The sequence below is a fragment of the Chiloscyllium plagiosum genome, chromosome 12, assembly GCF_004010195.1.
Source record: "Chiloscyllium plagiosum isolate BGI_BamShark_2017 chromosome 12, ASM401019v2, whole genome shotgun sequence".
NCBI classification, from domain to species: Eukaryota; Metazoa; Chordata; class Chondrichthyes; order Orectolobiformes; family Hemiscylliidae; genus Chiloscyllium; species Chiloscyllium plagiosum.
In genome coordinates this window covers 76870178-76893937 of record NC_057721.1, presented here as the reverse complement: position 1 = coordinate 76893937, position 23760 = coordinate 76870178, and the positions used below count along the sequence as shown (strand labels likewise).

The 23760-nt window shown below is 42.6% G+C and overlaps 1 protein-coding gene across 2 annotated transcripts in view; it reads right to left on the bottom strand.

Moving 5' to 3' along the window:
- LOC122555418 (neural cell adhesion molecule 2-like) overlaps positions 1–23760 on the bottom strand; it is a 1561904-nt gene that overhangs the window by 65858 nt on the left and 1472286 nt on the right. The window lies entirely within an intron of this gene.

The following is a 23760-nucleotide window of genomic DNA, read 5'->3' as shown; positions in this document are numbered from 1 at the left end:
TTATCTCTCCACGCTTCAGGCTCTCTGCCTTTATTCCTGATGAAGGGCTTTTGCCCGAAACGTCGATTTTGCCTGTCCTCGGATTTTGCCTGTACGTTTTACGATTTTCTTGCCTTCCGGTTCAGTAGTGAATGATTTGACAAAGAAGTCACATTCGGGAACAAGGCTCAGTGTTAAAATGGAGTCGAGAATGATTTACCTTGTCTCTAAGATCTTCCAGTCTAACCTTATGGAGCTTTGATTGTGTGCAATATGTAAGGGTCTCTGTTCCCTAGAGCTGACAGCCCTCAACTTAATTGAATTCAATTTAAGGCAGATTTGCAAGGCTCCATTGAATATGGACCACTGCTTGGAACAATTGAAAATAGAATTAGGCACTTTGCAGCTGAGGGAAATATTATCCAGAAACATGTTGCTGCAAAACAGAATTACTTCTCGCTATATTTGTTCCTTATTTGCATGGTTGATAGAGCCTGAGAGAAAGAGCAAAAAGGAACAAATTTGGGTCTTTACTCATCAGAATACTACATGTTCAATTTGAAACTCAGGATCCTTTGGGTATTAAATACATTTAAAAATCTGACTAATTATATTTGCATCAATCCAAAGAAGAATTCATTTTAGCTTCAGACGAATAGTAATACACGTGTTGAATAAATCAATTGACATTGAATTTGTCAGAAATAAAATACTTCATCACGTTGATTTGTGAGCATTAATTACTATTGACATCTTCTCGATCCTTAATGTGTTACAAGATGTTGAATGGCAAAAAGCAGAAATGAAACGATTCTCCTTTTGACATCTTGATGGATGAAGCAAAGCCTGAGTGGCCAGTTTATATCCAGGTTTAGCCCAGATCAAAGCCTGATTTATTCAACACAACAAGGACTGCATGCTAGTCAGATTACAGGTGGAGCACTACACCAAATTCTGGGGCATCATATAAAGGATGCAGGATGCTACCAGGGTGGATTGAAGATGAAGAGAGAATGGATTCAGTTAACTGGAGGGACTGGGAAGTTTGGGGTCACCCTACTTTAGGCAGAGAAGGCTATGTGAAGACATAATGGAGGTGTTCAAAATGATGGGTGGTTTGGATGGACTATTTACGTAGGCAGTGGGCTGAATCATACCAGAAATTGCCTAGGTGTCAAATTTGGTGAGCTTCATGGAATGCTCCTCTCCGTGGAAAGCAGTAGACAGTGGAATGCCTACGGATGTTGTTTATATGGGCGTCCGGAAGGCATTTGAAAGATTCCCACATAATAGAATGTTAGCTAAAATAGAAGCGGTGGAATTGAGTGTAAGTTACTGCCTTGGCTGGAAATTAGCTGAGCAACAGGTGACAGAAAGTAAAGGTAATGGGTAGGTACTCAAATTGGCAACATGTGACTAGTAGTATCCTACAGGAATCATTGTTAGGGCCTCAATTATTCATGTTATTTTTTTTAATGGATAATGGCATAGAAAGTCATAGATACAAATCTGCTGATGTCAAAGTTAGATGGCATTGTAGACAGTGTAGATGGTAGCATAAAATCACAAAGAAATATTGCTAGATGAGGTGAATGGGCAAAACTGTGGCAGATGGAGCTCAATATAAACAAGTGTGAGGTTATCCCTTTTTAACCAAAATAGAATAGAGCAGGATATTTTCTGGATGGCACAAAGTTGAATACAATTGATGTCTTGATGAGGTTCAGGAGAATAGATATTTAAAATGTAATGGCAGGTGCAGGAAATAATCAAGAAAACCAATGGAATGCTGGTCTTTATATCTAGAGTCCTGGAGAACAAGGATGGAAAAGCTACACTACAATTATACAAATCCCTGGTTAGACCTCACTAGGAATACTGTGAGCAAATCTGGGCACCACACCTGAGGAAAGATATATTGGCCTTGGAGGGAGTACGATGCAAGGGTTACAAAAATGAAATCTGGATTTCAGACGTTAACTTAGAGGAGAGGTTACATAAATTAGGCCTATTTTCTCCAAAATTGAGAAAGTTAAAGGGTGATCTGATTGAAGTCTTCAAGATGGGGTAGTTAAAAATAAACTATTTCCACTGGTTGGGGATTCCAGAATTAGGGGCCATCGTCTGAGAATTAGGAACAGACTGTTCAGGGAGAGATGTTAGGAAACACATTCACAAACAAAGCATGGTAGATGTGTGGAACTGTCTTCCACAAGTGGCAATGGATGCCAGATTAGTTGTTAGTTTTAAATGGGATAGATAAATTTTTGTTGAGCAAAGGCATTAAGGGATATGGACCAAAAACAAGTACATGATGTTAGACGACAATCAGCAACAATCTCATTGAATGACGGAACAGACTCTAAGGGGTGAATGGCATTTTACTGTTCCTATGTGATCTGTAGCAGTCTCTTTTGTTCCAAATTCCCAAACCCACCTCATCAACTATACACCACATTGCTATGGCGCCTCACTCATTGTACTTTCCCATTCCCCGCAGGCAGAAGTACTAACTACTGGCTGGAGCTCTCAGGATTCCTAGTGGGAATGCCAACTGTAGGGCCCAGCTATACATCCAGTCAAGTGCTGGCAGCTCGCAGTCGATTTGCACAGTCATTTTATTTTCCCTGGATATGTCAAGCAGAGGAATTGGCACCCCCCACTTTGCCAACAGGAACCTGGAGGTCCTGCTGGACACTGCTCATGAACCATGCTCCGAGATATTGGGGATCTGATGGCCTAGTGGTATTATTGCTGGACTGTTAATCCAGAGACCCAGATAACTTTCCAGGTTCGAATCCTGCCATGGCAGATGGTGGAATTTGAATTCAATAAAAATCTGGAATTAAGAATCTAACAATGACCATAAATCCATTGTCGATTGTTGGAAAAAAACATCGGCTTCCTATAGGGAAAGAAACTGCCATCCTTACTTGGTCTGGTTTACATGTGACTCCAAACCCACAGCAATGTGCTTAGCTCTTAACTGCTCTCTGGGCAATTAGGAATGGGCAATGAATGCTGCCTAGTCAGTGATGCCCTCATCCCATGAATGAATAAAGAAAATAAAAGCTGATGGTAGTCCGGTGGAGCAAGAGGCGAGGTGGAATCATCTCTGATCCCCATGTTGGGAATTTTGGCCGGCTAGTTCCTATGTGATGGAATGTGAGAACAGGAAACTGAGTATCAGTGACGTGAGGATATAATATTGAAGATGTTAATGCATACTAATTGGCCTCACAACACACACTTGCAAGAACCTCCTCTTGCCATTCAATACACAGTTGGAAAGTGGGACTCTTACTCTTGACAGCAGGAAGCTCCTCACTGATCATCTCACCTAATTCTCCCAACTATCTGCTCAACACCTAATTATTTTGTGATTAGCGTGATTCTGCAGATTTAAAAGCATGGGGAGCTTTGTAGTGAGCAGATATGATCTACACAGTTCAATCTGAGTGAAGCATATTGCCTGAAAGGATGGTGAAAAGCAGATTCAATAGTGCATTTAAAAACAACACTAAGATCCCTTAGTTCCCGCACCTGACATTGGTTGAGCAGGTCAGGCAGCATCCGAGGAGCAGGAGAGTTGATGTTTCAGGGCATATTTCCACCGCCACACTCTCAACTCTGATCTCAGCATGTGATTAGATTCCCTACATTTTGAAAACAGGCCCTTCAGCCCAACAAGTCCACACCGGCCCTCCGAAGAGCAGCCCACCCAGACCCATTCCCTTTCCTTATATTTACCCCTGACTAATGCACCTAACACTATGGGCAAATTAGCACGGGCCAATTCACCTGATCTACACATCTTTGGATTGAGGGAGAAAACCCGCACAGACACAGGGAAAATGTGCAAACTCTATGCAGACAGTCACCCAACACAAGGATCCAACCCAGGTCCATGGCGCTGTGAGGCAGCAGTGCTAACCACTGGGTCACCGTGCAGATACATTCTATTTTGCTCAAAAAATGCAGAACCCGCAGGCAGTCAATCCATGTAATACTTTATAAATTCCACTTTGGAAATAGAACCAGTCTGACTCAAGATTAGGACACAGACGAACACTAACCTCACACCTTTAATGCATTGTCTGAGCTGACTTGTCACCTTTTGTTATAAAACCTTAAGTTATCTTGAGCATTTGACTTGCAAGAAGTTCTGGGATTTACATATTAAAGAACCGAAACAAGCAAACCCATTCTAAAAGATGGAAGACTTAACAATCTAGGTTTGTTCAATGTATCATTGTATCACTGTAATTTTTTACTATAAACTTTGTGTCTTATGGTCCTACTCCACATATACCTGATGAAGAAGCAGCGCTTCAAAAGCTAATGCTTCCAAATAATCCTATTGGACTATAACCTGGTGTTGTGTGATTTTTAACTTTGTCCATCCCAGTCCAACACCGGCTCCTCCAAATCAAATAAATAAGTCAGGGGCAGCCTGAAGTCACAAGCTCAATGTAAGATCTGAACTAAAGTGGATGCCATTGTCAGTTCTTCTTCCAGAGAATAGTTGCCCACACCCTCACCTCAGACCAAGCTGTGGCCTCATACAGTGAATGCTGATTTATTGACGTACCTTACTGGGGTGTAGGTCACCGCATACAAAAGGTAGGAGCTGCATCAGGTTACACAGTGTCTGAGAGATCTTTTGGACTAGTTTTAGTAATTTTTCAGGTTTTGTTTTTGTAATTATCTTTTTATTAATCTGTTTTCTATCGCCTTTCTGAGAAGTTCACAGCTTTTCATTATATGTGGATTATAATAGATAGAGCGTTATGTTGTGCTGGATGGATCAATGAGCCTTTTCATTTCTCTTTCCATTGTTGTTTTATTTGTATATGACTGGAACAAACAGGGGAAACTAACTTCACCTTGTTTTCACAGACAAGTCTCTCACTTGTCAGTTCAAGAAAAAACATCAACTACTCTGGTTGTGCAGGGGAATAGAAAGAATGAAAATAATTGACCTCAAATCATTTCTTTTATTCAAAATAATTAACATATTTAAGTGATAATTCTTGTGCGCAAGATAAATGCAGAAATTTTCAGGCATAAATTAACAAATTAGAAAAACACAGATAATAGAACAATGGCCTTGCAGTTTTCTGCAGATGTCTGTTTCTGATCTCAGCGTACCTGCCTTTCACAACAGCTTGATACAACCGAGTGACTTGCTCGATCATTTCTGAGATCTAGAGCTGTGGCATAGTATTTAGGAGCAGGGAAGTCTTGTTACAACTTTCTAAAACATTGGTTATAGAGTCATAGAGATGTACAGCATGGAAACAGACCCTTCAGTCCAACCCGTCCATGCTGACCGGACACCCCAACCCAATCTAGTCCCACCAGCCATGTGCTGTTCTGATTGCCACTCTATCAGAAGGATGTGATTGCACTGAAGAGGGTACAAAGGAGATTCACCAGGATATTGTCTGGGATGGAACGTGTCAGATATGAGGAGAGTCTGGATAGGCTGCGTTTGTTTTCCTAGGAGCAGAGGAGGCTGATTGTAGTATATGAAATTATGAGATGCAGAGATAGGGGATTGTGAGAACCTTTTCCTCATGGCAGACTTGTCTAAGAGCAGGATGCATAAATTTAAGATCAGGAGTAAGTGGTTAACAGAGGATCTGAGGAAAAGAGTTTCCATCCAGAGGGTGGTAGAAATATGGATTGTGTTGGCTGAGGGGGTGTTGGAGGCAGGTACTCTCACAACATTTAAGCAGCATCTGGATGAGCATTTAAAATGCCAGGGCAGAGTAGGCTATGGACCTAATGCAGGTAAATGTGATGAATGTACTTTGGTGTTTGTTGGTCAGCGTTGACATGGTGGGCCGATAGGGCTGTTTCTTTGCTGGAGGAATCTCTATGACCCTAAGGGTCAATCACATTGCTCTGGGTCTGCTGTCTCATGTATGAGGCTGATTAAGGATGGCAGGATTCCTTCCCTAAGAGACAGTCATGAACTCACGGGATTTCATGACATTTTAGTTGCTCTATGATAACCAGAATTAATATTAGCCTTTTTATTATTCAATTCACTGATTTCAAATTCCCTAGCTGTTGACGTGGGATTTGAACTTCTTTGTCTGAAATTATTAGTCTAAATTCCTAGATTATAAATCCAGTAACATTGCAATTATGCCACCACCACGCTTTCAAGGCTAATTAGAGATGGGAAATATGTGCTGGTCCTTGTTCACTTGTGTTCCATGAACCAATAAAAATATAATTATCACCTTTCAAATTGAAGAATAAGTTGTTCATGCACAAAGAACATAGGACTAGGAATGTATGAAGAGGAGAAGGCCATTCAGCCCATCGAGCAGAGCTCACCAATCAATTAGATCATTTTCTATCTCAACATTACTTTCCTGGTCAAACTCCAAATCCCTTCATTCCATCAGTCTCCAGAAACCTATTGATTTTGATTCTGAACATATTCAATGATTGAGCATCCACAGCTCTCTGGATTAAATGATTCTATAGATTAATAAAGGAATCGAAAATTATGGGAGAAGGCAGGAGAATGGGTTTGAGGAACATAACAGCTACGATCAAATTCTGAAACAGACTCAATGGGCTAAATGGCCTAATCCTGCTCCTATATTTTATGGTCTTCTGCAACATTTGAAACATTCAAGTTTCAGAAGTGATAGGTTTTGTGAAAGAGGGCTATCAAGAGATAGAGACCACAGCAGGATACATGGAATGGATCAGACATGATCTGACCGAATGGAGGAGTAGGTTTCATGGTTTGAATAGTATTGATGCCATGATTAATGTGACAATGTTACCTTTCCACTGACATAATCCACATCACCTCTGGAGAGGTGTGTCAAATTAGGGAATTAATTAGAGAAAGGCCAAAGAAATTGTGCAGGATCAGGATGGGATGGAAGCAAGGAACAGAAAATTCTATTGCTTGGACGTTAAGCTTTGGAATCCTTTTCACTCACCCACTTTCTCCTGAGAGCTGGCTGGAAAGATGTTTATTCATCTAATGCTTGACTTAAGTGACCATTCTTCATGTGTTAGCCAAAACAGGGTTTATTAAGCTACTCAACCTTAGACCACATGACTAAGCCTACTTCTTCTTTGAACCAGCCACTGTGACCCAATGGGGTCACAAGGCGCTAGACACTGATGTTCCTCAGTCTAGTGGGGGTAAGGCTCACTGATGGCTGTCTTTTGCTTCTTCATTACTGATCTGGATGGACTCATCTAACGCAAGCCAGACCGGGCTCTGCATGAGGGAGATATGGTATTGACTGAGAGAAGTATCTGTTGTTGTGAAAGAATAAGCTGAGAATAAAAAGGTCATAAGAAATAGGAACAGGAGCAGCCATTTGGCTCCTCAAGTCTGCTCCACCATTCAGTGGGATCATGGCTGATCCGATATTCCTTATGTCAACTTGTTCGCGTTTCCCTGTAACCATTGACCAGACTAATCACGAATCTATCTATGTCAGCCTTAAATATACACAAGGATTCTGTCCTCACAGCTCTCTGTGGCAAAGAGTTGCAAAGACTCAGAACTCTCTGGGAGAAGAAATTCCTCCCCATCATTCTCTTAAATTGGTGACCCTTAATTCTGAGGCTAAGAATGCTTGCTTCCCCTTCCCATTCCATTACTTCCCAGGATATATGGTGAAAATCCAACTTGCGGTGGTGCAAATGTGGATACTGTTGCTGTGTTGCTTTTTATGGCATTAATTCAAGTTGACAGTAGGTTGAAATGTAAATGAGTCACAAAGTTTTCTTGGTTTTCTTGCCGACACAGAGAACTTACAAACAACAATCTTTGTCAGTACCGAACTTGAATATCACTGAGATAGGAATTTACTGTCAAAGCTTTTTTTGTTTTGAATTTGTCAGGACTGATGCAAGAATGCCAAATCTCGAAGGCAGTTGTAATGTTTCCTGAATTTGAAAAGGGGCTTGATTGGTTGGGATGTTGACTCTGATTGGTTGAGTGTTGGTAATGGAAACTGCATCATCGAACCATTGTCTCCTTCACTTTTTGCCCCCACATTAAAAGCTTTGTCAGCTAGTGCCTGTAACTGCATGTATCAATTTGTCTCAACTGTTAAATTTAATGTTGATCTTGCTGTTTGTGCACTTTCTCTGCAGCTGTAATGTTGCATTTCTCACTCTGCTCTATTATTCTTCTGCACTTTGTATGGTCTGATCTGCCTATAATGCATGCCAAACAAAACTTTTCACTGTCTCTAGATACATGTGACAATAATAAATCGAATCAAGTCAAAACTTGCTGCAACCTTTAGTGAGATGCAAGTTATGCTAACTTCTGTTGATATAGTACAGGCAGTCTGATCTGAGTCTGTATACAAGTCAATTTATATGCAAGTCTGACCACAATGGAAGTCAATATAATGGGGCCATTCATAAGCATAGGAGATGTTCATATCTCAGATCTTTAAACGTGCACTACTATTTGAGTTCACATTCATATGTACATACATTCATAAGTCCAGTGTTCGTAAATGGGGGACTCTCAACACAAGTAATTCTTCTGCAATGCAGAAACTCTGGAGCAGTGCTTCATAATGTGACGCGGTTAGAGCACTCTCAAATCTAAACCAGAAATTTCTCTCCCAGGGGTTTCAGTATAAAACCAAAGGTGACTCTCCAACTGAATAAACACTGCACATTTGGAAGGACTGATAAGGCATTAAACTGAGACTAGGTCTGCCCTTCTAGGATATTTAAAAGATCACACAACACTACTTAGAAGACAGGCAGGGGAATTCTGATTCACATATCAATAAGTCAGATTATCTGGTTATCGTCTATAGAAACTAGCAGCAGGGGGAGTCAACTTGGCCCTATGAGACTGCTCCACCATTCAGTTTGAGAATGGCTGATCTGCTATATCAACACCATATTCCTGCTTTTTCTCTGTACACTTGATGTCTTTTGTTCCTTTTGTGAGGTTTGCCATGTGTGATTAATTCTTGTGTCCTGAATTAATACCATCACCTTTGACTTCATCAGTTGCACAGCTTGCTGGGAGATCCGGAGGAGAAGATTGTGGTTTGATAGTGACAAATTTGACACATCTGTTACAGGAATGTAGGGCTGAGAGAGAAGAGTAAGTCACATGGCCCTCTGTCATTCAATAAGATACTGCTGTCCAAACCTGAGCCTTCTATGCCCAGTGCTGCTGAAGACTAGAAGGCAAGACCTTCTGTAGTCTATTCCAGTGAGAGTGAACAGCCCTCCATCAGCTACACTCCAGGAACAGAGCTAGCATAGTGTGCAGCACCAACAATGGCACACTAACGATAGGCGTGAAGGGGATTCACAAGGGTATTTAGCTAACTTCTTCATGGATTATTTGATGAGTCCTTTGATAAAAATTGATTTTGGGTTGGTAGTTTTGTGGTGTCTTTTATTTTGGTGGATGCTATGTTAATCAGAGACACAAAAGAGGGAAGGTGTATGAGTGTAGTACAATGGAGATTGGGGTTATGTCAGTGGGAACTGTTAAGTGATTACAGCCAACTTGTCATGGCAGGATCTTTCAGTTGCTTCCACCTTTCATCTTCTGTTTCATTCTCTTCCTTCTCCTCCTCAACTGTTTGTAACATGGAAATGACAGGGTGCAGGTTCATAGTTCCATGAAAGTGGAGTCCCAGATGGACAGGATAGTGAAGAAGGCATTTGGTACACTTGCCTTTATTGTCAGCGCACGGAGTATAGAAGTTGGGAGGTCACGTTACAGCTGTACAGGACATTGGTTAGACCACTTTTGGAATACTGCATGCAATTCTGGTCTCCCTGTTATAGGTAAGATGTTGTTGAATTTGGAAGAGTTCAGAAAAGTTTTACAAGGATGTTGCCAGGGTTGGAGGGTTTGAGCTATAGGGAGAGGCTGAATTGACTGAGGCTTGTTTCCCTGCAGCGTGGAGGCTGAGGGGTGACCTTATAGAGGTTTATAAAATCATGAGGGGCATGGATAAGGTAAATAGACAAGATCTTTTTCCCAGGGCAGAGGAATCCAAAACTAGAGGACATGGGTTTAATGTGAGAGGTGAAAGATTTAAAAAGGACCTAAGGGACAACTTTTTCACGCAGAGGGTGATGCATGTACGGAATGAACTGTCAGATGAAGAGTGGAGGCTGGTACAATTATGACATTTAAAAGGCAGCTGGATGGGTACATGAATAGGAAGGTTTTTGAGCGATATGGGTCAAATGCTGGCAAATGGGATTGGATTAATTTAGGATATCTGGTCAGCATGGACGAGTTGGACCAAAGGGTCTGTTCATGTGCTACACATCTCTATGACTCTATGACTATGCCCTCATAATGGCGAGGTTAAATAGGAGAGAGTAGATTATGAAGGAGCTCTGTTAAGTCCTGCATGGCTGCTCCAGAGTCATGCACGAAACATCAATAGTCATTCTAATGATGTTTCGCATGAGTTCATGACTCTCTTTGTATACTGGGTCAGGTGTGGTCGGGCTATGTGCCTGAACAGATGAGTCAGCAGACAGACCCTAACATCCAGCAATGAATCTCTGGCTTGACAGAGTGACTCAAATAATGAAGAAATGGTAGACTTCAGCAGAAAGTAAGTTTGATGAGAGTTCTCAGAATAATGGACATTCACTTGTAGGATCTGCTGAATGTGGCCACCTATTATCCAGACATTCAGCGAGTGGGTCTTTTTGTGGTTGAGGCACTTGTTAGTTGCAGCATTTGAAAGTTGTGTATGTATACTTGATGGGCACTCAGCACAAGAGGGAATCTCCCTATCCTTGTTATACTACTATTAACTCCACTTTTGTTCACGCTTCACTGTTTTGGGGTGACACAACTCAAATCAAGTTTGCAACTTGAATTGTCAATGAGGATTCTCTGGATGTCCCATTGAAACACTGACAAAAAACGGTGGAGAAACAGTTGAGCAGTTCATCAACTTCGCTAACACGTTCCACCCCGACCTTAAGTTCACCTGGACCATCTCGGACACCTCCCTCCCCTTCCTGGACCTCTCCATCTCCATTAACGGAGACAGACTCAACATGAACTTCTACTGTAAACCCTCCAACTCCCACAGCTACCTGGGCTACACCTCCTTCCACCCTGCCTCCTGTAAAAATGCTATCCCTTATTCCCAATTCCTCCGCCTCCACCGCATCTGCTCCCAGAAGGACCAGTTCCACCACAGATCATACCAGATGGCCTTCTTCTTCAAAACTGCAATTTCCCCTCCCACGTGGTCGATGATGCCCTCCAGCGCATCTTGTCCACTTCCCTCACCTCCCCCCTCGATCCCCACACCTCCAACTGCAACAAGGACAGAACTTCCCCGGTCCTCAGTTTCCACCCCACCAACCTCCAGATACATCGTATCATCCTCTGCCATCTACAAACAGGCTCTACCACCAGGGATATATTTCCCTCCACACCCCTATTCATGTTCCATAAAGATCATTCCCTCCATGACTCTCTTGTCAGGTCAACGCTCCACACTCCCCCCCACCCCCACCGCCCACCAACCCACCATCCCCTCCCAGCACCTTCCCCTGCCACCGCAAGAATTGTTAAACCTGCACCTACACTTCCCCTCTCACCTCAGCCCAAGGCTCCAAAGGAGCCTTCCACATTCATCAGAGATTTACCTGCACTTCCAGAGATGTCATTTACTGTGTCCATTGCTCCCGATGTGGTCTCCTCTACATTGGGGAGACAGGATGCCTACTTGTGGATCACTTTAGAGAACATCTCTGGGACACACACAAAACAACACCACTGCCCAGTGGCCGAACACTTTAACTCCTCCTCCCACCCCCCCAAAGACATGCAGGTCCTGGACCTCCTTCATCGCCACTCGCTAACCACCCGAAGCCTGGAGGAAGAACATCTCATTTTCTGCCTTGAGATCCTACAACCACATGGAATTAATGTGGGTTTTAGCAGTTTCCTCATTTCCCCTCATCCCACCTTATCCCAGTTCCAAGCCTCCAACTCAGCATCACCCTCTTGACTTGTCCATCCTCCTTCCCACCTATCCACTTCACCCTCCTCTCCAACCTATCACCATCACCCCTCACCTTCATCTACTATCACATTCCCAGCTACCTTCCCCCAACCCCCCTTCCCCTCCCATTGTGAATTCTCCTGCTCCTCGGATGCTACCTCACCGGCTGTGCTTTTGAGCACCACACTCTCCAGCACCTGCAGTCCTCACATTCTCCAAACATTTATTTCACTCAAACATAGAAGATAGGAGCAAGGATAGGCTATTCGACCTGTAAAGCCTACTCAGTGTGATCATGGCTGAGCATTGAACTAATCCTGAGTCAAGAGTGTGTTGCTGGGAAAGCACATCAGGTCTGGCAGCATCCAAGAAGCAGGAGAATTAATGTTTCGGGCATAAGCCCTTCATCAGGAATGAGTCCTTCTTCGTTAAACTAATCCTGTCCTCCTCTGATAGCCACAAAAACTAAGTTTGCCTCATTGGTGTTTAGTATGCATGCCATTATTGGTCACTGCCATTATTGGTCATGTTACAGCTATACAGGACATTGGTTAAGCCACTTTTGGAAAATTGCATGCAATTCTGGTTTCCTTGTTATCGGAAGGATGTTGCGGACGTTCAGAAAAGATTTACGAGGATGTTGCCAGGGTTGGAGGGTTTGAGCTAAAGGGAGAGGCTGAATAGGCTGGGACTGTTTTCTCTGGAGAGTTGAAGGCTGAGGGGTGACCTTATATAGGTTTATAAAATCATGAGGGGCCTAGTTAGGGTCAAAAGACAAGGTCTTTTCCCCAGGTTAGAGGGAGTCCAGAACTAGAGCATATAGGTTTAAGGTGAGAGGGGAAAGATTTAAAAGGGACCTAAGGGGCAAGTTTTTTACACAGAGGGTGGTGTGTTTATTGAATGAACTGTCAGAGAAAGCGGTAGAGGCTGGTAAAATTACAGCATTTAAAAGGCATCTGGATTGGTATATGAATAAGAAAGGTTTAGAGGGATATGCGCTAAATGCTGGCAAATGGGACTAGATTGGGTTGGGATATCTAGTTAGCGTGGTCGAGTTGGACCGAAGGGTCTGTTTCTGTGCTGTGCATCTCTATGACTCTGTAACTCTGTAACTGCTAATGGGAGATTGCATTCAGGGTCCAGAGGATTCTACTCTGGAACCTTGATCCTGTGTCTATGGGTTGCACTGAATCCATTGTTATTTATGTAGTATTTGAAGATTTAATCCTATTAATTCAGCAGCCCCTGGGTGTTCCCCCATCATTACTGTGCTCATGGAATGTAATTGGCTTCCAAGTAAGCAAAGTCTTAGTTTTGAAGTGTTCACCCTTGTTTTCAAATCCCTTTATTGTCTTGCTCCTCCCTATCTCTATACTCTCCACTTTGGCCACAACTGTCTCAAGATATCTGTGCTCCTCCAATTCTGACCTCTGTGAGTTCACATAAGTGTTCCGATGTTGTTGATTGTGCTTTTAGCTGACTAGGCCCCAAGCTCCACAGTTCTCTCTGTAGACTTCTCTGCCTCTCTACCATCCTTATCACCTTATAACTGGCCTTTTTGACAATGTTTTTGGACATCTCACCTTGGGTGAGTTGGTGTCTTATTCTGCTAGCAGAACATAAGAACCAGGAGCAGGAGTACAGCATGCTCCGCCATTCGATAAGATCATGGCTGATCTTTTTGTGGCCTCAGCTCCACTTACCCGCCCTCTCACCATAACCCTTAATTTCTTTGATGTTCCAAAACCTATCTATTGTTGTCTTAAAAACATTCAATGAGGAAGCCTCAACTGCTTCCACAGATTCACAGATTCACAACCCTTTGGGTGAAGAAGTTCCTCCTCAACTCAGTCCTAAATCTGCTCTCCCTTATTTTGAGGCTGTGACCCCTAGTTCCAGTGGAAACAACCTCCTTGGTTTTATTTATTCCCTTCAAAATTTGATGTGTTTCTATAAGATCCCTCCTTATTCTTCTAAATTCCAATCGGTATAATCCCAGTCTGTTTAATCTCTCCTCATAAGCCAACCTTCTCAACTCTGGAATCAACCGAGTGAGCCCCACTGCACCCCCTCCAGTGCGTATACATCCTTTCTCAATTTAGGAGACTAAAGCTATACACAGTACTCCAGGTGTAGCCTCTCCTTCACCATCTTATACAGCTGCAGCAAAATCTCCCAGATTTTAAACTCCATCCCTTGAATAATGAAGGACAATATTTCATTTGCTTTCTTGCATCTGCTGCACCTGCAAGCCAACTTTTTGTGATTCATACACAGATACCTCTGTACAGCAGAATGCTACAATTTTTCACCATTTAAATAATAATCCATTTCACTGTCATTCCTACCAAAATGGATGATTTCACATTTACCAGCATTGTACTCCATTTGCCTACTTGTTTAACCTATTTATATTCCTCTTCAGACTTTCAGTTATGATACTCCTGTGAAGTGTCTTGGGATGCTTTACTGTGGTAAGTGTGCTGTATGAATATAAATTATTGTTGTCAGGAATAGTATTCTGAAAGGAAGCATTAACAAAAAAGGAATCTGGAATTAAGAAAACAGAGTCTGGAATTAGCAGTCTGCTGATGACCACGAAACCATTAGTGGTTGTCAGGAAAGACTCATCTGGTTCACTAATATACTTTAGGGAAGGAAATCTGCCATCCTTACCTGGTCTGGCCTACATATGATCCAGACCCACAGCACTGTGGTTGATTCTTCACTGTCCTCTGGGCAAATAGGAATGGACAATAAATGCTGGTGTAGCCAGCAACGTCTATATCCCGTGACTGAATAATAGAAAGAAAATGAGGATTCACTAGTGACTGGGTTTGGAGGTATATACTTGTATGCCTGTATTTCTGCAAATAAAAGCTTATGAAGTGTATGAAAAATGGTCTTCCATTCTATCCTTCACCACTAGGCATTCTGGAATAGATTATGCAGGTCCCTTGTCTAATGTACTATCCGTGGGGAGCTATTCTTCTCTCATTTCTGTTTCTTTTATGATTTGCTTCAGCTGAACAGCGAAAGAAAATTCACAATGCAAGGGAATAATTTCTGGCAAATGTGCTTCCCTGATGTAATTTATGTAATTGGCACTTAGAGCTACTGGCTATCATGGCTAATAGATGGATGTCAATGAGTTGCAGAGCAGTAATTCAGTTGAGTCATTCTGATAAAGTGATAAACCAGAAGTGCATGGTTTCATCAGCTCGTGCACATCTTCAGGCCCTGCAATGGAATAGCTGTCTTCAACTCATTTACTGGCATTATTAATATATAGCATTGGATTCTCATCCCCTAATATACCACGACTGAAATTTGCTTTATTGAGTGACTTCTGAGTCTCTGGGCCTCTGATCATTTAACTTCTTCCTTATGAGAGATGGTGCCTGGGTGAATCACTGACTGCAGATGTTGGAGCTTTATATCAAGGGCATAGAGGCTATAACACAATCATGATCAGACTTCTAATTCCAGATTTTTATTGAATTCATAATTACATTGCATTTGAATGTGGGCCCCCATCTGTGTTTTTGGATTACCAGTTCAGCAACTACAGCACAAAGCCATCACCTTCTCCCATTTGTTGCTCTAAAACTGTGTCCTACCTCTACAAATCTTCTGGAAGTGGCCTGTCATTTTTCATACATACTCATTGTTCTGCCATTATTGGGCTCCTTTTGTTGTAGTGAAGACTTTTTTTATTGCACAGTATTGAAACTGATTGTTCATCTCTGTCACTGGGCCTCCTGTTTGTGTTAGTTTGTGATGTGTGTCTTTGGAGTGTGTATTTCTTGGAAACTGGATAGATTTTATTGTTCTGCTGGGGTCAGATTGACCACTTTTGCTCAGGATTTGTCTGTGAGAGTTTGTGGTTTCTGCCTCCGTCACACTTTGAATGGTTTTGTCCAAAACCAAAGCTTTTCCTTAGGCTGTAATAATCTGGCAAAGTCTTATTAGTAATTCCCGCAACAACTCTGTCTTTTCTGAATTTTGAGTTCAAAGTTCCATAGTCACAGTTTTCCACTGAACTGCAGACCTCATTAATTAAATTATTTATGAGTTCCACTGGACACTGAGTTCTTCTGATGAAACTTTCCATTTGAAGAATGTTATTTGCCCTCAGATAACAGTAATTATCAAAAGCTTTCAGAACATCTTCAAAGTGAGTTAAAATGATATGTACAAGAAACAAGGATGAAGTGAGGGAAAACCTTTTCACTCGGTGAACAGTTCGGATGTGGAATGCACTGCTGGAAGTGTGACAGAGGGAGATTCCATTGAGGCACCCAGGAAGGCATTGGATGATTATTTGGAATAAAAATAACATGCAAGCGTATGGGGAGTAAACAGATTTGCACAAAATAATGATACTCATTTAATAAGTTGGATCTGGCATGATGGGCCAAATGGCCTCCTTCTGCATTATAATACTTCTGTGATTCTGTGAAAAGAATCAATGTCCTTTTTAAAATATAATTTAGTGATTGTGTACTTAAAAAAAGTCTGCATTGTCTACAATGCTGTTTTTGCTTGTTCGGCTTAATATTACGTATTTAATTTTGAAGCAATTTTGTATCTTAAGGAATGTTTTCACTCCAAAGAGTGTCCCACCCACGCTCATTCCCCTACTCTATTATTCAACATTTACTGCTGACTAATGCACCTAACGTACACATCCCTGAACACTATGGGTAATTTAGCATGGCCAATCCACCTAACCTCCACATCTTTGGACTGTGGGAGGAAACCGGAGCACCTAGGGTCTGTGTGGGTTTCCTTTGGGTGCTCCGGTTTCCTCCCACAGCCCAAAGTTGTGCAGTTCAGGTTAATTGGCCATGCTAAATTGCCCATAGGTGCATTAGTCAGGGGTAAATATCGGATAGGGGAATGGGTCTGGGTAGGTTACTCTTCAGAGGGTCGGTGTGGACTTGTTGGGCTGATGAGCCTATTCCCATACTGTAGCAAATCTAATCTAATGTGCAAACTTCACACAGATAGTCATCTGAGGCTGGAATTGAACCCAGCTCTCTGGCACTGTGCGACAACGATGCTAACCACTGAGCCACTGTGCCACCCAATTCAAGAGGAGTAAATTATAAAGGAAGTATTCAGTGAATGGCATGAGACTAACAAGTTCTGTGGAGCAAAGGGACCTCGGAGTGTTTGCCTGAAGGTGGAAGGGCGTGTTGGTAGGTTGGTGAAAAAGACGTTGGGATATTTGCCTTTAAAGCTTAGATTACAAAAGCAGGGAAGTCGCATTGCAGTTGTATAGAACTTTGGTGAGTCCACAGCTAGAGTACTGTGTGCAGTTCTGGTTGCTATACAATATGAAGGATGTGAATTCACTGGAGGTGGTGCAGAAGAGATTCACCAGGATGTTGCCTGGGATGGAAAATTTAAGCAACGAGGAAAGGTTGGATAAGCTGGGTTGTTTTTGTTGGAACAGAGAAGACTGAGGGGTGATTTGATTGAAGTGTGCAAGATTATGTGGGACATTGACAGAGTGGATATGAAACAGCTGTTACCCTGAGTTGAAGGGTCAGTCACAAGAGAACACAGGTTCAAGGTAAGGGGTAAAAGGTTTTGGGTGGGGAGGGTGATATGAGGAAAAACCCTTTTACCCAGTGGGTGGTGACAGTCTGTAGTGTGCTACCTGGGAGGCCGGTAGAGTTGAGTTGTCTCACATTCTATAGGAAGTACCTGGGTGAGCACTTGGCACATCATTCAAGATTTGGAGGTGCTGGTGTTAGACTGGGGTGTACAAAGTTAAAAATCACATGACTAAGGAGCATCGCTCTGAAAGCTAGTGCTTCCAAGTAAACCTGTTGGACTATAACCTGGTGTTGTGTAATAATCAAGGCTATGGCGCAAATGCTGGTAATTGGGATGAGCCTGAAGGTCAGGAGTCTCTCATGTTGGTGCAGGCTCGATAGACTGAAGGGCCTTTTCTGCACTGTATGATTCTGTACTATGTTTCTGAGGTGTCTAATCCTGGGTTCTGTCTGGCCCATCTCTGACATTAAATCTTTGAAATAGCATTATTTCTCATGTCATTTCTTCTTAATAAGATTATTTACCCTATTTCAAAATTCTTTAACTTGCAACATCTAAATGCTGTTTGTAACCTGCAGACTTTTTGGCTTTTAAACTTGCAGTATCTCAATGCTGCTATGAATCGCCTTGTTTTCGGGCATCGTCAAACTTTAAGACTCTGAGTTATAGCAATGTTGTGCGATTATCATCTAATAGAAAATCTAAATCAGTTTTCTGGTGACACTGTAGCAGTTTACTTATTTTAACCTTTAATTTCAGTTAGGTAGCAATCTGTGTCTCTGTACTGCTTGCTGGGGACTTTCAACTACTTCTTTTGATCAAGATGGTGTCTTTCTGCTTCCTTCAGACAAAAATAGAGCTTTCCTTGCGTTCTGCAGCCTAAGTCAATGTATTCCATCTGTTCATGAAAAGGTTTTCATGCTTTCCATGGACCAAAATACAATGCCTTTCTCTTTTCCCAATTTTTGAAACAAATTTCAGTGGTAGAGGCATTAATGATTCGTCCTGTTAAATCCAAAATTTATGTCATGTTTTTCCTAATGTTATCACAGTCTTCTTCTCCTATCAGACTCCATTTTCTGTTGTCTGTTTTATCTTCAATCTGCTCCTTGGCATCCTGAATGTTAAAGCCTAAGTGAAAATCACTTTAACAACACTTGATTCTGCTCCAACAGCTGTGCCTTATTGTGTGTGCTTGCTCTGGTGATAAAGCTCACTATGATTGGTCAGTGCTCCTTTTGACTTCGATCCTTCCCAGACTGTTCGAATGCATCATTAATTTAAAGTGGCTTCCCCTTGTGTAAGAGGCTCCTTACCTTTATTCCTGGATCCCTAAAGCCTTGATATGGGACCATGTCTTCAGACCCTTCTTCTCCAAGAACTGAGTAACGTTCAAGCATGACTAGTCTTTTTACTCTTCCACTAGCTCACACTGACTTTCCTGTTGCTTTTACCAGCTTTGGATTTTAGCTTCGGAGTGCTCATGACCAGCAACTGCCCTTCCCGCTTACCTTCCTACAGCTGCTAATGTCTTTGAAGGGATACATGGGGAACAGACAAAATATGAGTCGGAGCAGTCTACTCCCCTCAAGTCTACTCTGCCATTCAATAACATGGGCGGCACAGTGACACAGTGGTTAGCACTGCTGCCTCACAACACCAGAGATCCAGGTTCAGTTCCTGCCTCAGGCAACTGTCTGTGTGGAGTTTGCACATTCTCCCCGTGTCTGCGTGGGTTTCCTCCGGGTGCTCCAGTCCATTCTAAATTGCCCGCAGTGATAGGTGAGTAGGTAAATGTAGGGGAATGGGTCTGGGTGGGTTGCTCTTCGGAGGGGAAAGTGAGGTCTGCAGATGCTGGAGATCAAAGTTGAAACTTTATTGCTGGAACAGCACAGCAGGTCAGGCAGCATCCAGGGAACAGGAGATTCGACGTTTCGGGCACAGGCCCTTCTTCAGGAATTCGGAGGGTCAGTGTGGACTTGTTGGGCCGAAGGGCCTGTTTCCACACTGTAAGTAACCTAATATCTAATGACATTGTGTCCAATCTGATTATAACCACAAATACACATTTGCACCTACTACTGATAAACCTTTCACTCCCTCTGCCTGCCAAGAATCTATCTACCTCTGCCTTAACATGTTTCAAGAACGTGACTTTGACCATCCTTTCAGGAAGAGGGTTATAAAGACTTTTGACTTTCTGAGAGAAAGAAAAAATTCACCTCATCTCTGTTTTAGATGGGTGGCCTCTGATTTTTCAACAGTGTCTCTTATTTCTCAATTCTTCACATCTAGCTTGTCAAGGTCCCTCAGGATCGTGTATGGGGTTAAGTAAAACATTTATGACTATTTTAAATCCAGCAGGTACAAGCCTAGGCTGTTCAACCTGTCAGCCTAACAGAAACCTCTCACTCCAGATATTAGCACAATAAACCTTCTTTGAACCGCATTTTATATCTATCTTTTAGTAAAGGCGTTTAAATACTGTATGCGATATTCCAGATACAGTCTCACCAATGCCCTGCATAATAAAAGGATGGTTTCCCTACTTTTCAATTCAATTCTCTTTGCAATAAGTGACAATGGTTAAAAAGTGTGGTGCTAGAAAAGCACAACAGGTCAGGCAGCATCCAAGGGGCAGAAGAATTGATTTTTTGGGCATAAACCTTTCATTCCTGATGAAGGGCACATGCCCGAATCATCGATTCTCCTGCTCCTTGGATGTTGCCTGACCTGCTGTGCTTTTCCAGCACCACACTTTTCAATTCTGATCCCCAGCATCTGTAGTTCTCACTTTCTCCTAATAAATGACAATAGTCAACAATTCAATTTGTCATGGAAGGATTGTCTTATGAGCAAAGGCTAAACAGGTTGGGACACTACGCACTGGAATTTAGAAGAATGGGAAGTGATCTCATTGAAACAAAAAGACTCTCCCATGAAGGGAACTATTCTCTTAACATTTACTGATGAAGTGCTTATGCCCAAAACATCGATTGTCCTGCTCCTCGGATGCTGCCTGACCTGCTGTGCTTTTCCAGCACCACACTCTCGACTCTGATCTTCAGCATCTGCAGTCCTTATTTTCTCCTTAGCATTTCCCCTGTCAAGCCACTTGGGAATCCTTTTTGTTTCAATGAGATCACTTCCCATTCTTCTAGATTCCAGTGGGGACTATGCTGGGGCGGTGGGCCAAGAATAGGCAAATGGGAGTTAATATGGATAACTGCGAGGTGTTGCATTTTGGAAAATCAAATCAAAGTGGGAGTTTCATGGTGAATGATAGGGCCTTAAGGAGTGTAGTAGAACAGAGGGACCTTGAAGTGGAGTCACAGGTAGACATGGCAGTGAAGAAGGCTTTTGGCACACTGGCCTTCATCAGTCAGTGTATTGAGAATCGAAGTTGGGAAATTATGTTGCAGGTATACAGGATGTCGGTGAGGTCGCACTTGGAGTAATGTGTTCAGTTTTGGTTACCTTGCTGCAGGAAGGATGTTATTAAACAGGAAAGAGCACAGATGAAATTTGAAAGGGTGCTGTCTGGTCTCAATGGTCTCAGTTATAGGGAGAGGATGGACAAGCATTTTTTCTTTCAAGCGTTGGAGGGGGGATGTTACAGAAGTATATAAGATCATGAGAGGCAGGGATATGGTGAATGCACTCAGTCTTTTCCCCAGGATTGAGAAATTGAGGACCAGAGGGCATCATTTTAAGATTAGAGGAGAAGGAATAAAAGGCAACCTGAGGGGCAATCATTTTAGACAGAGGGTGGTACGCATATGGAATAAGCTGTCAGCTGAGGCGGGTACATTAACAACATTTAAAAGGCATTTGGAGAAATACATGGATAGAAAAAGTCTGGAAGGATATGGGCCAAGTGCAAGGGAAATGGGACTAGGGTGAACAGACATTTTGGTCGGCGTGGACCATTTTCGGCCAAAGGGGCCTGTCTCTGTGCTGTAGGACTCTATGACCCTATGACTCTATAACTGTGTTGTCCACCTGGTTCCCAGGCTCAGGATCTCCAAGCTGGGGAAAGATCCAGTTGTCAAGGCTCACGTAGGTACCAATGATATGGGGAGAGGGAGGAAAGAGATTCTGCTGCGGGATTATGACTGCTCGAGGCTAAATTAAAGAGTAGACCATAAAAGTGATAATCTCTGGATTACTACCTGAACCATGAACAAAATGGCACAGAGTCAACAAGATTAAAGATGTAAAAGCCTGGCTCAAAGATTGGTGTGGGGGAATTCATGGGAAATTGGCATCAATACTGGGAAAGGAGGGAGCTGCGCCGAAGGGATGGGTTCCAACTGAATCATGCTGGGACCAGTGTCCGGATGAGTTGCATGACTAGGGCTGTGGATAGGCTTTGAATTAAATACTGGGCGGTTTGGGAGGAGGATGGGTTCAGGAACAAGAAAAAAGAATGGAAAATGTTAAAGCAGGAGAGGGTCCACCGGCGGTTAGTAATGTTTCCGGAAAAGTATTATGGTAGAGAGTATGGAAAAACAGGAATCTAATTTCAGGCAGAGCAGACAAGAGGACAACTATGAAACCAGATGCAGTGAGTGCAGCAATGAGGGTGCTGTACTTAAATGAGCTGATAGCGCAGATTGAAATCGGCAGTTACAGTGTTGTGGATACCACAAAGTCATAGCTGGGAACTAAATATCCAAGGATACAAATTCTATTGAAAAGACTAGCAGATGGGCAGAAGGGGTGGGGTTACCTTAATAGTAAGAAAATTAAGTAAACCGATAGCAAGAAGTAATATAGGGTTGGAATGCATAGAATCTGTGTGGGTAGAGTAGACAAATTGCAAAGGCAATTAGACCCTGATGGGAGTAATGTATAGGCCTCCCAGCAATGGTATTTAAAGAAGGCACCGCTACAATAATCATCAGATCTTCAATATGCAGGTAGACTAGGAAAATCAGTTTGGTATCAGATCCCAGGGAAAGGAATTCATGAAATGGAAACAAAGTTTGTTTTGGAACAGCTTGTGATAGAGACTAAGAGGAAACAGGCAATTCTGGATTTGGTGATGTGTAATGAGGCAGCCATGATTAGGGAGCTGAAGGTAAAGGAGACTCTGGGGAGCAGTGATCATAATACCTGACTTCCCTTGTCAGCCAAGGTTGCCCCTTTCTCCCCTCAGTGTGTTTCTTCTTCGTTGGGATGAATTTCTGCTGTGCTTTCTGAATTACACCCCAAAGCTCCTGCCATTGCTGCTACACCGTCTTCCCTGTTAGACTCCCCTTCCAATCAACTCTGGCCAGCTCCTCCCTCGTGTCTTAATATTTACCTTTACCCAATTGTAATACGGTTACGTCTGAGCCCAACCTCTCTGTCTCAAATTGAGAGACTGGGACCCGAGGACACAGCCTCAGAGAGAAGGGACAAACCTTCAGGACTGAGATGAGGAGGAATTTCTTCAGCCAGATGGTGGCAATCTGTGGAATTCACTGCCACAGAAGGATATGGAGGCCAAGTCTTGAGCATAATAGGACAGCAATAGATAGGTTCATGATTGGTAAGGGCATCAAAAGTACAGGGAGAAGGCAGGAGAATGGGGTTAAAAAACATATCAGCCATAATCGACAGGCAGATGGCCTAAGTCTGCTCCTATGTCTTATGGTCTTATGAACCTATTGATTGACAGATTGGGCTTGAGGGGCCAAATGGCCTGCTCCTGTTGTGATTTCCTACGGTCTTATGATTATCTTGTATTACTTTGCTCCCAGGAATCTGACTTAAATGGACCCATTCCTTTTTTCTCGTCTAGCCATTCCCATGTTTCCAAGCTCAATGCACCCCTCTTCAACCAGTCAGATGACAAATTCAAGGTTATGTGTTTAAACGAGCTTCCAAAAATTATTTATTTTTTTCTGTAAGGTGCTTAGCAATTGAAGTGGTTTGTCAGGACATGTGCCTGTGGTTGGGATGAAAGGGCCAACACATGGCCAGCTGTGATAAGAAGGTACAGCTCAGATCCAGAAAGAATGAGTAACCCCTCGGGCTTTCTTTATCAGAACACAGTTTTTATGATCCCACAAATGTCTGATTGGAGCGACAGACCAGAACAGCAAGATTCAGATTAATTAACACAAATGCGCTCGACAACAGAATTGCTGCATCACACACTGAGTCGTACCTGGATCCCTGCTGTGTTAATTCAGCT